This window comes from Artemia sp. Qi Xiang Cuo, chromosome 16 (genome assembly GCF_049724085.1).
Source record: "Artemia sp. Qi Xiang Cuo chromosome 16, ASM4972408v1, whole genome shotgun sequence".
Taxonomy (NCBI): domain Eukaryota; kingdom Metazoa; phylum Arthropoda; class Branchiopoda; order Anostraca; family Artemiidae; genus Artemia; species Artemia sp. Qi Xiang Cuo.
The window spans coordinates 47,701,655-47,718,787 of NC_142809.1; the positions used below are offsets into that span (position 1 = coordinate 47,701,655).

At 32.9% G+C, this 17,133-nt stretch overlaps 1 long non-coding RNA gene across 2 annotated transcripts in view; it reads left to right on the forward strand.

Annotated features, from left to right (window-relative positions):
• LOC148942994 (uncharacterized) overlaps nucleotides 1–15,822 on the forward strand; it is a 151,252-nt gene extending 135,430 nt beyond the window's left edge. The window contains exons 2-4 of one of the 2 annotated variants that reach the window (XR_016143062.1): nucleotides 4,621–4,775; nucleotides 9,542–9,602; nucleotides 15,742–15,811. This is a non-coding gene — a long non-coding RNA (uncharacterized LOC148942994). Of the gene's footprint in view, nucleotides 1–4,620; nucleotides 4,776–9,541; nucleotides 9,603–15,741 lie in introns of both variants that reach the window. The other variant, XR_016143063.1, reaches the window with a different exon arrangement.
• The last annotated feature ends 1,311 nt before the right edge of the window (nucleotides 15,823–17,133 follow it).

Consider the following 17,133-nt stretch of genomic DNA (forward strand, 5'->3'; position numbering starts at 1 on the left):
AATCAGGGTTATAGTTATTACAGGGTTAGTACAGGGTTAAAGGTTATGGGTTGCCCCATAACCCTTGGGGCAAGGGTTTTAAGTTATGCCCTGAGGGCATATAAGAACAGTGTTGGCACAATGTTCCCTTTATTATTTTTTTTCTTTGGAGCAGGGCACTTCATAAGGACGGGGGTGTTTTAGAGACTTCAAAAGGGGCTCATTCGATTGGAAATCGAGAGTTCTAGGGCAATTTTTGATAGTCGAAAGTGATTGGAGGGCAACTAGTCCTCCCCCACGCCCATCGTTCCCCGAACAGATCCAATTTAAATTTCGAGATAGCCATTTTGTTCAGCCTAGTTGATTTCCAGATAGAAAATGTGTTACTCCCCCACAACCCTCAGGGTAAGGGTTTTAAGTTATGCCCTGGGGGCATATAGGGTTTTTTATAGAAGGCGTTTTCTTATAAAGCTTCAAAACAGGCTCGTTCGATTGGAAATTCGAAGGGCTACTACCCTTTTAATAGTCGAAAGTCATTGGAGGGCAACTAGCTCCCCTCTCACGCCGACCTTTTCCCCAAACACATTCAATCCAAATTTTTAGATAGTAATTTTACTCAACGTAGTCTAAAGTTTTGGAAATTAGGTCTTTAAGGATGACAACCCCTCCCCCCACAGCCCTCAGGGCACGGGATGTAAGTTATGCCCTGGGGCATATAAAGTTTTTATTGAAAGCGTTGTCGTAGAAATTGCAGAAGGGCTCATTCAATTGGAAATTGAAAGGGCTAGTAACTTTTTTAATAGTTTAAAGTGATTGGATAGCCATTAACGCCCCTCTCACGCCCATCATTTTCCAAAACACACCCAATCAAAATTTTGCAGGCCAAACTATAAAGTCTTAAAAAAGGAAAATATTTAAAGTATTATTTTCTTTTTCCCTGAAAAGACTAATTCAATATAAAACAAACAGAAATTAATTTAAAAAACTTTTTCCACAAAATAAGTTTTTCAAAGAAAAGTAAAGAACTCCATTAAACAAAAATTAGCAAAAATAAAATCAAATAATCTACCAAGTGTAAAGCTACCATAAATCTGCATCGATAAATAAATGAAACCCAAAACGAACAGAAATTACAATAATTAACCGAGTCAAACTCAAAACAAGCAGAAATTTACACAAGTTGGGCGCGAAACCCCCTATGCTTTCCCAAGGCCAGAACAAAATTTGCACTTGACTGAAAAAATACAAATGAATGTGCATTGTCAGTTTAATATACATCTACTGATATTTAGTAATCAAAATGTTTATATTATTTGATTTATTAAAGTTATAAAAGTAAAAACATTTATATTTTTCAGTAAAGTACAAATTTTGTTCTGGCCTTGAAAAGGCACAGGGGTTTTGCGCCCAACTTATGTTAATTTCTGCTTGTTTTGAGTTAGACTCGGTTAATTATTGTTATTTCTGTTCGTTTTGGGTTTCATTTATTTATAGACGCTGATTTGTGGTAGTTTCACGCTTGGTAGATTATTTGATTTTATTTTTGCTAGTTTTTCGTTTAATGGAGTTCTTTACTCTTCTTTAAAAAAACTTATTTTGTGGAAAAGTTTTTTAAATTAATTGCAAAAATTATTCAAGATTAAGTACTTGAAATTGTTACTTTATTGAGTTACCTCAAAGAACCTCTTTCAGAAATACCAATTATCCTGTTTTGATATAAACGTCCTTCCAATATTTCTGTTTTTTTTTTCAAATATTAAGAGAAAGCTGATTGTCTACTGATTCTAAAATGTAAGTTTTATTGCTTGATATTTATTCTATAAATCACCAACATGAAACATATTGTTTCCTCTTCAATTGCTTGTCCAAACAGAGACTGCATTTTAATTTATGATGTCAAATTCCTACCACTGGGATAAATCAAGTATGGGGCTGGCTTTTACCACACCATAGAGCTGGTGGCTGGCTGTGTTCATTCTACATACAAAATAAAATGTATGTATCTGATCTGTAATTAGTTCAAGACAAGTCTTCTAAGATGAGAATTGAATGAAATTTACTTGCTATAAAAAAGGGAATGGCAGTACTATATTTATCAATAATCAATGGAAGAAGGGCAATCTTTTTGCTTTTCAATGAAAATAGTTTTAAAAAATGTATTCTGCAAAGGAAAATTTTTTTTTAAGTGTAGATAAGTGTAGGGTAGTGTAAGTGTAGGGGCAGAAAAATTTAGCGTAACCACAGGCAGCCCTTTTGGGGTATGGGTACCCCATCTAGAAATTGAAAATACTTTTTGAATATTTTCATTGAAAAATGCAAATTACTCCGCTAAAAACAATAAATTAGGTTTCCAACTGATTTATAAGATTTCCTTCTCCATTTTTGTTACATTTTAATAAAGTGAAAAATGAGCCATATAGTACCATAAAGGTAAAAGTTGCCCCCCTGCCCCATAGCAAATAACACCCCTACTTTGTATGGGAAATTTTAGGCTGAGAGAATTTGTCAGAATTACTATCCAAAATACTTCTTATTTGTCTTATTTGACTAAGTTTAATATGTGCAAGTGTTTCAGGGGAAGTTTTTGCTAGGGGTAAAATAGTCTTAAGGCTTTTTCTGTTAGGGGGAGGGTGTGATTGGGAAATAGTCGGATTTTTTTTTAGGGGGGATTTATGAGGGGGGGAGATTTTCTATGTGAATAATTTTTCGTGAAGATGAAAGTTTTCAGGGAAAATTTCCACGGGAAAGGTGTTTCCTCGCATGAGTTGAAAATGGCTAGAAACTAAATTAAGAAAAAATTATCAATGGGGAATTTTCTGCTGGAGCAATTTTTTAGTGAAGGCAGAAGGATTCCCAGGAATTCCTCTGACCCTAGGAGTCCAGGATGGATTTACAACATGATTTGAAAAGCCATCAGAAATTAGTCTTGTTCAAATAAGAATATGTAAAAGATCATTTTTCTGATGGATTTATCCACAAAACATTTCCTGGGAGATTTTCATCAGTAATGGAATTGTCTGGGAAGTATTTTGGCACTTAAATCTTAGGAATGTTTTGTAAGTGAGGGGAACTTTTCATGGAGAGGAGCTGGATTTCCCTTCATCAATTCAAAAACAATATTAAAATAGATAAAAAACAAGTTTTTTCTTAGAGCTGAAAGTAAAGTGCAAAATAAAAACTTAACAGGAACTGAAATGTTCTGTATATAAGAAGAGTTGTCCCAATCCTCAATGCTTTGCTCTTTAAACTAAAGTTTAGCTTATTATCATATTCCTTAAGAACAACTCCAGGAACTGAAAAGTCATTTAATTAGAATAAGAAGTATTTTTTAAGTTATGGAATTTTTTAAGTCGACAGTTGGACTCAAGTATTTAAGATTTTCCAACATTGGTCTGTTGAGGTCTATTAGTTTGCTCATTTGTGAGCAATAACACAAAATATTTTCATTAATTTTAATTATAATCACAAGAAAAAAACAATTTTTTGTTTGAGCGTATTTGTGTGGGCATAAACTTTTATGCGGGCTTCATCTAAACCCGTCTCCTCAACTCTTTTAATTTACATCCTTGTAAAGAAATAAAACGCCTCCCTTATTGACTTACCATTTGTAAAATGGTTCCTGTTTTCGAAAATTTCCTTCTGATCACTGTGTGAATAGACTAGTTTTATGGGTACATTTCAAGAATATGAATAGCTGGTTGCTTGGCAGATGTACTGCTTGGACTATATTAAATCTTTTACTGTTTCTGGCTTTAGTTTTTAGGCTATGCAGCTTGGAATTTTTTTGTTGTTGTTTGAATTTGGCAAATCACACAGATTATGAATAATGTCAGACAGATTTTCAAATATAGTTTAGTTGTCATATTTTTTGTTTGTAAAAGACCAAAAATTGCTCTATCGTTGAAAAATTCGTGTCCTACTATCATTACAATATCTTGTTTGCTTTCTAGAAGCATGGACCACAATTTTCATTTGAATTGCGTATTTTTTCTTATTTGGCCATTGTCACCTAGAAACTGTTTAACCTGTCAAAGCAGCAGCATTAAAGTGTTGACAGTTGGAATCAAGTATTTAAGATTTTCCATCATTAGTATGTTGTGATCTGTTATTTCGCTCATTTTGTGGGCAATAGCACTACATTTTTGCATGAATTTGTATGGCCTCTGTAGAACCATAGGGATTAACTAGTTCCAAAATTTATTCCTTGATGACTTCCGTCATAAATTCCTTATCCTTTCCTACGCGGAAATGCGTGCAGCGTTCTATAACTACATCGGATGCTCCTTTCATGGACATTTTGGAACCTTTGGTCGGGATTCTATTTTTCAATTGTACAAAGTATGACGACATACGTTTCCGTTCATGTGTGAATTTGATATTGAATACATGAAAGGAAAATAATTTATTTTTATATAGTGAAAAAAAAAAAAATGGAAATGGACAGTTAGGCAAAAAATTTTTCCACGGATACTTCCTCCCGTGTAAAATCCCCAAGGGGAAATTCCTCCGGACAATTCTATCCCCACTGAAAATTATCCCGGTAAATTTCTTTGGATCATTATGACTGAAATATTCTCTCCTTGAATTATAAGCCGGGTAAACTATTAATTTGTCTGTTTGGGTAATGTTTTCTATTTGTAGTTGAAGATTTTCCAACATGATTGACATTCAGATTAACGCCGAAGAAGAATTTATTGAAGATGAAGTAGAAATTCTTGATGGAAGCATTAAAGTTTTACCTCCAATGAGAGAACCGAAGAATCAAATTCTAGCAGAATGCAAAAATAAGACACTTGGTGAGAATTTAAACCTTTTCATGCTTATACATAAAAGAAACCCAAAAGTGTCCAATTTAGTTGTCGTTTTCTATTTTTTTTGAATTTTTAGAACTGGATTTCGTTAAATTTATATTTTGTCTAAATTCCTTACCGTTAGACATAAACGCACTCAGTCCACTTTTTCAAATTTTACAGGAGAGAAAATAAAGTTTAAGAATTCCGACAAATTGAATTATGGTTAAAGGTCTTTTCGAAACAATTATTTCTTGCTAAGACGTGACGATGGTGCTTTTCTGCCGACGAAGTTGTATTTAGTCGATTGCTTGTAGCTTTCTAGGAAATGGAGGGAACACCTCTAAGCAAAATATTTACCAGAAATAGGAAAAATAGATCGCACAAAGGTGTTTAGCCCACAATAAAAGTAAAAATGGCAAAAGTAAGAAATCAGTACCGAGTATAAATTATAAGAAAAAGCCAGAAAGTATAGGAACAGGAAAGGCTCTGATTCTTCAATTAGGAAGTCTACTGATGAAGTGTCGTACATGTGGCTCTTCTAAAACGAATGATACTGTTAATCAAGTTGTGGCAACGGTGAAATAATATCGTCATATTTTGACTGACGGAATGATTTCCCATTTGGATATCTGGGTCTCAGCACTTTTATTATTGTGTTTATTCTTTTCCTCTAGCTCACTACCCTATTGGATTCTGTATGAAAATGTTTTTCATACAGAATCCAATGTCAGTCTAGTTACGAAATTACTTCATAAAAAAACGTTGAACAAATGAACTAAAAAGGGGAAACTAATTTTTTCTATTCTTAAGAACAATTTTGATATACATACTCAAAATTTTCCTGAATATTTGGAATTTTGTGAAATCTTTTGCTCAAACTTGTATAAATTTTCTTAGAATTTGAACGTGATGCTCATTTTCAGTCAAATACCTAACGATATTAACTGTTTATTATACAAGCATAATTGTATGAATGCTGTGGATGACGAATTCAGTTCTTTATTTTAGTATAATGTGCACCACGTTTAAATTTTTAGACTTTTGGTTTACCACAAAACACAGTGAAAACTACGCTTTCTGTATTAAAACTTTGTTTGGTGCACACCTGTTTAAAAATTCTCCCCAGTCAGGTAGTTCTATATTCAACTCATGTGCAACCATTTGTGTTTTACTCCTTACACACCGCGCAACACAGCCCAATGTCATGGGATTCTGACAATAATATCAGATATTTTCTTTGCCTTCTCGATTCGGAAAAGTTGTCGTCATAAAATACTTCTTGCAAACATTTTGGTTTTTACCTTGGTCATGTGGCAAATAATATTTAAAATTATTGAACTTTTTTAGGGGTTCTCTCCTCTTAGGTTCCGTTTAGGTGGCGTGTATATCTTTAGGTTTTTACCACCGGATCAAACCCGGGTTACCATCACTATCTTGTAGGGTAGCTGTTTGCTAAACTGTATCGTTTCTTTAGGAAGACAGCTTGCTGAAAAACTTATAATCTGCTTGATACCTAGCTCACAAAATTGATCAAATATTTGACTAATGTCCATATTTTCACTGCAACACCGATGATTCTGGTGAAACTCAGTCCCAGATTGTTTAAATCGCAAAAACGTATAAACGTCCTTAGTTTGGAGAAGTCAGTTTAAGCGGACTGAACGTGTTTCTGCTTAATTACAAATGGCTAAAATGGGACTAGATAAAAATGCAAAATATCTAGCTTCGACACTAATGGACTGAAATAGACGAATTGATTGACGCAGAAAAAAAGATTCTAGATGGCAATCATAACTCCATTTCGCGAAAAAGCGGGCTAAACTCGTTTATACATAACAGTATGGAATTTGCCTACAAATACTTTTTCGCCGATCGTGAGTTTTAGTTAATAGGTCCTTGTTGTTGGTTGATTACTATGGCTGTAAGCAATCTGACTTGTTTGAATTTTTTACATCCATGCTAGATGGCTAACAGAGAACAAGATTTAAAAGCTTACTATATCAGGTAAGGGTCAATTGTAGATTCTTTCGAAATCCAAGTTTTCATGAGTTTTGACGGTTTGTATTTGAATTGTAAAATCTATTTTAAAACTGTTTATATTATAATTATTATTTACATTAAAATTATATACATTATAATTATTTTGTAGTGTCAGAAATTACGTAACAAAGCAAAGGAGGTTTTACACTATCATGTTACCATATTCTCTTTTACGATGATTATATTTTCCTCTGTCAGTCACGTACAAAGGATCTTTTGTCTCAGTGTTATTTTGGGGTAAATACGTAAAAACAAATTTCATTTGCTGATTTGCAAATAAATTTTCTAGAAATTTGAAAAATTACGATTTTGGAGGGGAAGCTCGTTGCTATTCGCTATTGTTGCTTCTTTCCCCACTCGCAAACAATTTCGTGGGTTGTTTATGGTCTTTGATAGACAAAAAAATTTAATAATATGTTAATTATGTGAAATCATTGAAAAAACTGTTGCCATAACTTATAGAGTTTGGATTGGAAATATGAGTAAACACCAGAAAACTAATAGTCGCAACCTATACCAAAAATCTTAAAAAACCCATTACATTTATCCTTTTTTTTGGTTCAAGAGATAGAAATGTTGAGTTTTAATGAAACATGCATCGTTAGAAATAAATTTTGTATGCTGAAACGGAGCGAAATTTTCTTCCTAAATTTCCGGCGAGGGTACTTTCTAAAAAGCTTCTAGCATGCCTAGTTTGAAAACACTTGAAATTATCTTAAAGGGAATATTATTTGAGCTGTGTGGCTGCTTTAGGAGTTGCTTGTAGTGCTGAACTCTGATTGAAACCTTGCCGATACAGAGGACGTAAAATTGCATAATCTTTAATCAAACTCTATAGGCAAACGATAGATTCTCAATACTCTATATACTGGCGAGTCCCCTTGGAGATTTTGCTAATGGACTCTTATCTTTGAGACTTTCAACCGACGCTGAGACTCACATCTTAAAAATTTATAATTCTTTTGATATCAGTTTTGAACTTAGAGGAAGAAGATTAAAAATAATGTTTTCTTTCTTTGGAAGTCAAAATTTAATTGCATAGCCCAATAGATCTTCTGTGTCTTGCTAAGTGGCATGATTTAAAGATTTTACTTAACACTTAGTTTAGAGTAAGTAAATTTTTAAACGCCAGAATTCAAAAATGCTAAACTTTGCACAGAGATAATTTGTTTTCGTATTTCTTCGTTACTTGGTTCAGATACGCTTTGAAAATAGCTGCAGCTGCTGTAGAGGGTTACTTTATATATTTCCTAAGAAATCTCTTACGTAACGTTTATTCTTTCTGCTCCAGATTTTTTAAATGGACAAAAGGACTTTAAAAACGCATCAAAATTTTCATTATAAATGAATGAATGAGTGTTACTTTATTAACAAACGAACTTTCACAACATCAAACTGCCGAATTTGTCGTTCTCTGTCAGTTAAAAAACCAAATAAAAAATTGACATTGTTGGTCCATCATAAACATTGTCGGCACATCAGTATTGTGTTCAGGTACATCAACATATAACATTAAACATTATAAAAACATGCTGCTCTTCGTCAGGTACAATATAAAAACATACATTGATGATCCCGACTAGTCTGTCATTTAAGAACGCTAAAAACAAACTGACAAATGGAAGGACAAACGTAAAATTTTCATTTATTTAGGATGTCAACAAACGCTGGCACAAAGCTCTTGCTGTAACGCTCAGTTCTTGCATTGACATGATTTAGAACCGGAATTTTGTGTGCTCTTGATCGGGGTCCTACAAAAACCTGCCGTCCGGGGTCAAGGGTGATTCTAACTTATGTAGTTAATGTAAACATACTATGGTTTACAATCTTGAACAGAGATGGATACGCAATTAGTGTTGGGGAGAGTATCCCTACACAACTTGGGCTCCTTCGTTGGTGTCTTTTACCCCTCCGCCCCGTAATGAGTGATACTTATGATCTTGGGGGGAGGGGGAGAGATAATTTTCTCTAACTTGAAAAATATTGAAAATGTACACTTGAACACTTTTTGCTAACACTTTTAATCTCAACACAAAAATTTCTCAGGTCTTGTTTGTGATTCCAAAAACAGAACAGTCTCCACAAAATGACTTTGAATTTATTGCTCCAAAGAGCCTTTCAGCCTGTAAAAAGTTAAAGTATCGAAATTCTCGTGGAAAGTATTATATTGAGAAAACACGAGAAAATCTTGAAAATTAACTTCTTTTTTTTTCTTTTTTTCGTCATTAAGCTGCTGATCTGACGAGAGAGAGACTTAGATCACCTAAGGGCCCAAACCTCAAAGGTCAAATTTAAAATCTCAAGTGAATTTTTTTTTGTGACGTTAGTTTTTTGTAGTAAGAAGATTAAAGCAGAGAAATTCGTAAAGTAAAATTTGTTTATTATTTGGCTTAATTCTCGAATAAATCCTTGTTTTTGTTGCTTTAAAATTCTCCCACCAAAATATGGACCCTTCCTGGATAAATATGAGCCGGTTATTGAATGGTCTGAACCGTACTATTTAGTTCAAGTACACATCTAGTGATATGTTTGTACACTGTCTTGGTTTAGTTATTCAGAGCCTTGAAATGTTTAAAACTGTTTAGTGTTTAGAATCTAAAACTCAAGAACTTTGCACAATTGTATGCAAGCCATAAGTAATTACAGGAGGCGGTAAATGGATTATTATGCTCTTTTCTTTGCTTCCACTATCAAGAACCTCTTTTAGCACTTGCTATTCCTATTTGCAGATAATGTCACTGTAGAAAAGAGGAAAGTCACTGGCATGAAAACTGAAGCAACCCTATGCAAGTGCGCGCTGTTGTGATCACTTTTGAAGCGATCGCAAATTTCCAAATTTCCAAAAGCGCATTACAATCTGCAAATTTGAATAAGTAAATACATTTTGAAATAATTTAAAGAGTTAACTTTTTGTTTTTTGCTATAAGATTTTTCCTAAATGATTCAAGAAACAATGCTATTGTGTTTTTTTCAAGCGATAATTAGTTGTCCTGGCTAGGGGGAGTGGGATTTAGACATATAACAAATATTACACGTTTAAGTAATAATAATATAAATGTGCAACATTTCATGCATAATAAAGAAAAAATTAAAAAAAAGAAGAAGTAAATTTAAAAATAAAAAATAAAAAAAAAACGAGAGAAGAAAAAAAAGAAAAAAATGTCATGTTTTGTTATAGGAGAATATGGCAAGGTTCTGATGAACTTTTGAAGTTCAATCTAGAAAGAATTCGAAACACAAGGGGTGTTATTAAAACAAAAAGTTTTAATAATCTAATCAAGGCCGTCTAATGGGGGCTAGGGGGTTTGACGTCCCCCCATGTTTATTTTGTCCCGACTCATAAAAATTATTTATTAATTAATAAAAATGAAATGAACTTTATTTTGTTCGTGGCCCCCCCCCCCTAAAATCTAACTAATATATTTTCATGTCTTCTACATCCTAAGTAAATTTTTAATAAAGGATTATTTTTGAAGTGTTTTATTGCTTAATATCTTCCTTGAAGAAATATGAATTTTATACCTTCAATCTGTGTTTAGAGGGGTTCTTTTTAGGTCTTTCAGATCAAACAGTGTCAAACAAAATAAACTCTGGAAATATGATCGATTATTCAGAAATGAGAAAAAATCCACGAAAACAGTTATTCAAGTCAGGAAAGGTAAATTTGAAATGAAAGCTGCCCTCAACACTTGTAGTGACAATGATAAGAAGCTTATGCTAGAGCCAAGTGAAAATTGGCGGAGGAAATGACAAACTAACTCAAATACATTCCTTAAAATAGCTCAAATTTCGATGTTGAATAATTGAATTATATAAATACTTACTTATATAAATAAAAACAAAAGAAATTAGTTAAATTCGATAACGATGTTTTTCATCTTTAAAATTTAAAATCTAAAGCAAAGTATTGGTCTAGTGACTGGAAAAAACTTCTAGACATAACAAATGGATACCAACCCAAAAACCTTCTAGACATAACAAATGGATACCCAATCAATCAACCGAAAAATTATACTCAAGGGTGTATTGTATTTGTATAAATAATGAAAACTAATTAGCTAAAGTTGACCATGCTTGTCATTCGTAAAATCATAATAGCATAATTTGAAAGAGGCACAACGTGAAAAATAAATGATGCACAAAATAATTATTGGATTTATGTTTAACCTAAATGATTAGGTTCAAATGGTACATTAGTGAACAATATTTGACTTGTATCCAGTTAAGATGGATTATTTTTTAATTTTAAGAAGTACATAATGTCATGTAACAATACTGATGTTCAAATATTTTGTCCGATTGTCTGCCTTATTTGCTTTGATTTTATTGATTTTAACAAATATTCGAATGAGTACAAAATCTGACACCTGACTGACATTCTGGTGTGTCTAAGAAACTATAGAAATAACGTTAATATAATCAAAACTTAATTTTAACAGATTATCTGGTGTTTTTGCCTCGTAATTTTACTTTGAAAATGACTTAAGAAGGTATGTTAAGGGCGCTGGAAAGGAGTAACGAATTATGCCAATGTCGGAATTTATTTCAATCGTTTTTTCTGGCCTAGATTATTTAATTGTACCAATTTTCAGAAAAAAAGCCGGTTCTGAGATAAAATAAATACATTAATACAAATACAATTAATGCTAATTTAAAGGTAAATTTTTTTTTGTATAAATGTCATTATTATATTTATTTTTACAATATGTTTTTTTATTCCGTGATTATAATTATTATTATATTATACCCTTTTTGATTTTTATTTCCGTCTTGTAGTTTCTGTTATTTTTTACCATCATTTCTTTGATCAAAATTTGCACTTCCTATTCGGATTCAAAAAGCTATATTACGTGACAATAAACCAAAAGCAAAACTTTTCTCTCTCTTTCTATACACAAACGGAAGAGGTAAAAAGGGGGTAAAGAGGGAAGTTATGAATAGATTGGGATGGAAGAAAAGTGTGTGCACCTGGACTCGTTGCTTGCTGTCCGGTATCACAGTGAGCTCTGGGTAGCTGCAGTAGAAGTAATAGTTTGACATAAAAGCCTTTACTTACTTTGATAATAATTGATGATTGATTTATGTATACATCTATCCAAATAATACTATGAAAAAATTTGAATCTGTAAATTTCATGAACTTAAGTCTTCAATATAATGTAAAGTTAAAATAAAATTAGAACGATGTTTGGACTCAGTAATCCAAACAATTCTTAAGGTAAAATAACCAGATGATATCATAACATTAATATTAAATAAAATGTCATTAAATTAATACAAAATTTTATTCACTGTAAAAGTCAGCTTACTGGCCCAGTGAGTATTTCACGAAGCTGGGAATAGCCAACATACCGACACTAAAATTAAAACGTATTTCATTACGGTTTTCCGAAAGAGTTGTAAGGGAAAATTGTTTTAAAGGGAGCAATAAGGGACTTTAGGAGATCTTGAAACTATCAGAAGTGCTCGGTATTGAATCTTTTTCATGTGGTTCTTCTGGTCCAAAGTCAGGCTTAAATGCCAAACGGGAAAAGCGTATTCTACCAGCGGTTGGATAAACGTAAGGAAATACGCAATAAGTGCGGGGTTTGGAGGCGAACCCCCCAGCTTATTCCCAGTTAATGCAAGTTAGTTTCACTATTGCTATTTTTCGGGCCTATTCTTGCGCACTGGTCGAACAAAATATCCAAAAATCATTCATTTGCTAACATTTTTACTAAAACGGTCAAATCATCAGCATAATGTAAGTCCGAGGTTTTTACTTACCGATTTGATTTCATTCTCTAAAATGGCCTTCGCTGTGTCCGTTATGACAAAGTCCATTAAATTGACCTGTGTAAATGAGTATAGAGAGCAACTCTGCTTGACTTCTGATTCAATACAAAACCTACTACGAACCTTCTTTTCTGCCTCAACCGTATTGAAGTATATCTCTGACGTAGGACTAATCACTTCAATGTATTTACCTGGTATTCTTTACAAGGATGTTAACTTTTCTATAACTCTTCTATCGGCTTAATCAAATACTTGTTTATTCTATCGGTTTATATGCTTATATGCTCTGGGGGCATATACAAAATTAAAACAAATTAAAAGATTGATTCTTTACTCAAAATTTTTAAAATTAAAATATGCCAGAATATGGCTCAAGTATAGGTACTTTTTAACATCTTAGTTCCGCCAAAACATCTGGTGACCCCCCCCCCCCCGTCCAACGTCACAAGGAGTACCAGGCTATTTGAAGACGGGTAGGACGCTTGGTTGCTTTGTTAGCGTTCTCTTCATTGCTCTTAACTTTTTGGTTTTATCCCCTGCATCAACCTTGATCTTAAGGAATGAAAAAATACCGCGATTGCCATGTATTACATCAATCTTTATTGACTTGTCTGACGTAACTCGTTATATTATGTCTTCTTTCAGATCTCCCATAGAGTGGGGGGGGGGATCTGGTTGCTCTCAAATCACTCTTGACTCTTAAAAAGGCCATTATAACTTCCCCTTTCAAATTTTGGCCCTGGATTCATTACTGAAAGTTTCATTTTCCTAACCTAACTCTTTTCCAAGATAGCAAACACTAGCTAAACTAGAATTTGACAATCAATAATCATTCATAGACTATCTTCCAATTGATTTAACAGTTTGTCAAAATAGTGTAAATGAGTTAATAAAATTGAGTTAATCAAATCAACTCAATTGACAAGGCAATCAACTCTTACAGTTCTCAATTATTTATCTAAGAATACAAACTTGGCCGACCCATCCTCTGCCCTTCCTAAAACCATGCTTTTTCTCTCTTAGAACTCTATCTACATTATCCCTAAGCCTAAAAGTATCTTCATGATTCGTAATTTTCTTCCTACAACAAGAAGGCTAATGCTTCTGTAATAACTACTCTCGCTCTTTATCCCTTTTGTACAGAAAGGTTTAATTAAAGTTTTTCTAGAATCGCTTTTGTCTTCCCTTATTTCAAAAATTACTCATAATCTTCTCTAATTTATCTCTTAACTTCACCTTTATTATTTTTAAACCCTATAATCCTGTCTAATTTTCCTCGCAAAATGAATAATTCTTCTTTTGTCACAAACAAGTCTCACAAACTATTTAATCATATCTTTATTGTTTCTTGTAACTATATCACGGTTTAGCAGAATCTCGAACTGTTCTGCCCATCTCTCTTCAACTCTTTTCTCATCAAAAGTGTTTCCTTTTTTTTTAGCTGGGAGAAACCCAGCTTGACTATTGTCTCTCATTTTCTACCGTTCCAATACAATATTTTATTGTTAATTCAGTTTGGCTGTATTTTCTAGAACTTCAGCAATTCTATCCATGGCCTTCACTTCACCACCACCTCAATTCATATTTAACGTTCTCTCTACTTTCCTTATATTCCTCTTAGTTTTACATGATCAAATACTCAAATACTTTTTGTAAAAGCCCGACTTCTTCTCGTGTCCCTGTATTGTGTCTAACATTGTGTTATAATTTTTGCCTTCCAATTGCATGCTTAATAAAGTCGCAATATGTTATTATAACAGTAGCTAACACACTCTACTCGGTGAATTTTCATTATCTATACTCGCTCTAGTTTGTTGAATTGCTTAAGTATTTTGGCACAAAAGTAAAAGCCGAGCTATCCAGATTTGGCTAAAGGGATGTTTCGAAATGACTTGAAACCTCCAGGGCTAGCAATGAAGGTGACGCTCTGTGCTACTGGGATGGAGGAAAATTTCTTTAAGCCAGCTGGTTTTTGGAAATTTATTGATATGGGTGCTTTTATCCAAATATTTGTTATGTGTATTATTATCATGTGCTATTATTTCGTGTACTTTTTTTTAACATGACCTAAAGCTCCTTCTGTTGAAATGTCTATTTATCTATATGCCATTAGTTCTTTCTGAGAAATTACGGATAAACCTAAATTTCTACACACATAGTGTCTATTGATTTATTTAAGTTCAACATCCCCCTCAGACCTACATGAAATTTTCAGCTTAATACCCTAACCTACAGGTTTCTATGGGATTTTAGCACTGTTAGACGGTGCTTAATCTTTAAATCCCAAACAAATTGCATTTAAGATATAAATCTAACTATGAGGTGGAAGGAATTGAACTACGTGTCAAAGGACACCTTTTTAGGACACTGTTCAGACACGTTAAACTTGTCGTTTTTACTGACAGTTTTATTTACTAGTCACAATCCTGTAGCTTAATAGTTTTTAGGTCGTAAGAGGCTTGTCAATCATAACGACCGGAATAGTTTCCTAATAAAACAGTAATTATAGTCATGGCTAAAGCCAAACTCACTGCTAATACTTTTTTGCAATTTAAATAATCAAATTCACTGATCAATATTGGATAATAACTCTTGACAATAAAAGGCACAACAGATCGTATGTGACGTTCTTCTCGTTATATATATATAAAATCAAAGTTCTTCTGATTTTGGACGGCACGAATCTATAGAACAAGGTCTGAATTAAAATATCACAACAGGGATAGTCGATTGCGAATTTTCTTGACCAGGGAAATCACTCTTTCTCCACTGCGTCTCCGCTTGGATTTTTTAAGCTTTCAATACTTTCGTGTGGCTGTTTTAAGATACGTTTAAAAAATATTTTTAGTGTTGATTGCTACCTGGTGTCGTTTTTAAGGATTCTTCTATAGAAGTCGCGAATAAATGTGGTGGCATCAAAAGTGTTAATTTTGATCTTTGGTTCTTCAATAGATTTATTTTGAGTCTAGAAATTAATTGTTTTAGCTCTTAATTGAAGTGTTGTCCTCCGGCAGTGTCTGGAACGTTTTTTTTTAAATATAAATTTTGTAATTTTTTTCTTTTCAGTTTTTAGATTAGGCTTTTAATTTTTTCGCTTTTACTTTCTAAAAAGTGAAAAATGTTCAGATAAATAATGTTCGTGAATTTCTTTTCAGTTTCGTCAAAGATATATGAAGAAGAGTACAGTTCCTTTTACGGATCTTAGTGTAAAACTGAAAATTAGTAGTTTGGTAAGTTTTCTAATTTAGTATGCTCTTCCTATTTTATTTACTTACTTTTTTGTGCTAGAGTTGGATATTTTTGAAAAATCTGTTTTTAGATGATTTTTCAAAAAGAACACAATCAAGGAGAACAATTGTCTATCCCGGCGGAAAGATTACCCGCATCTTATCAAAGAAATACTTTTTTAAAGCCTTTATTTTTGTCCTGGCGTTTCTTTATAATATATAATTACACTGATAGCTAGAAGCATTTCCATAAGCGAGGCTCGAACTCACCGCCCTATATTTTTATCTAGGTAAAAATTCGGGGCCGAGCAATGATGATATATTTTCTAAACATTTACCATAACTGGACTCCAATCCTTGCCGACAAACTCCTTACGGGAAAACGAATAATGTTTTTTTTTTTAAAACGATTGAAAATTCTGACCTTACGATTTTTGGTGTTTCATAAACGAAAATATCGGACCTTACTTCATATTATTTAAGGTTAAAGAATTTAAGACCTTCATTTAGGCATTTAATAATATATAGCCTTCATGTTTTTTTTTCTTTACAATATCTTTCTAATAGTATTTTAAAGATGGCAAATTTCCTCTAAGGCTCGCAACTTTCGGCTCATGAAAAGCGAAACTAGAATTGTGTCAATTTTCTTTCAAAAAGAACTTCTCCTTTTTACTTTCTTGACTGTTAGGGTTTTATAGATTTGCATCTGAACCATCATTTATAAAACAAATGGCTATGTTATATTTGCAAAAACATTTATCCTAGTTTTACTCTTCTATTTCTCTATGGCTTCATTATAATAATCTGTTCAATGATGCATCGTTGATTATCAGCTACTGCAGTCTAGGGGTAACATGCATGATTTAAGTTAAATCCTACGATGCATTTACTCTCCTCCAAAAAGTGAAAGATTGAAGTTCAAACCTCTCTGCAGTAGCTTTTTTTTCGAAATTATCCAACAAAATGAATGAATTGGAAGCGCTAAACCAATCGCATTGCAAAAATGTCTGAATTAATGATTAACAAGATGTAGCAAATCAAAATATGTCGCTAGAATATATGGGACAACGAGCATTAATTTGAAAATTCAAATTGCAAAAGCCTTCTTAAGAAAGTTTTGAATTTCTTTTAAGGTACAACAACATCTAAAAACCTAAGCTGATTAAGACTGATGCACATCTTGAAACTATAATGAAAACGCAGTCACTTTTATCCGTAACCTTCTGTATAAATCAAAATGAAAATAGGACCCGGTGTTTTGTAGTTATATCCATTATTTTGGCGATTTTGGGTTTGGGTTACAGTTTTTTCAAAAGGAAA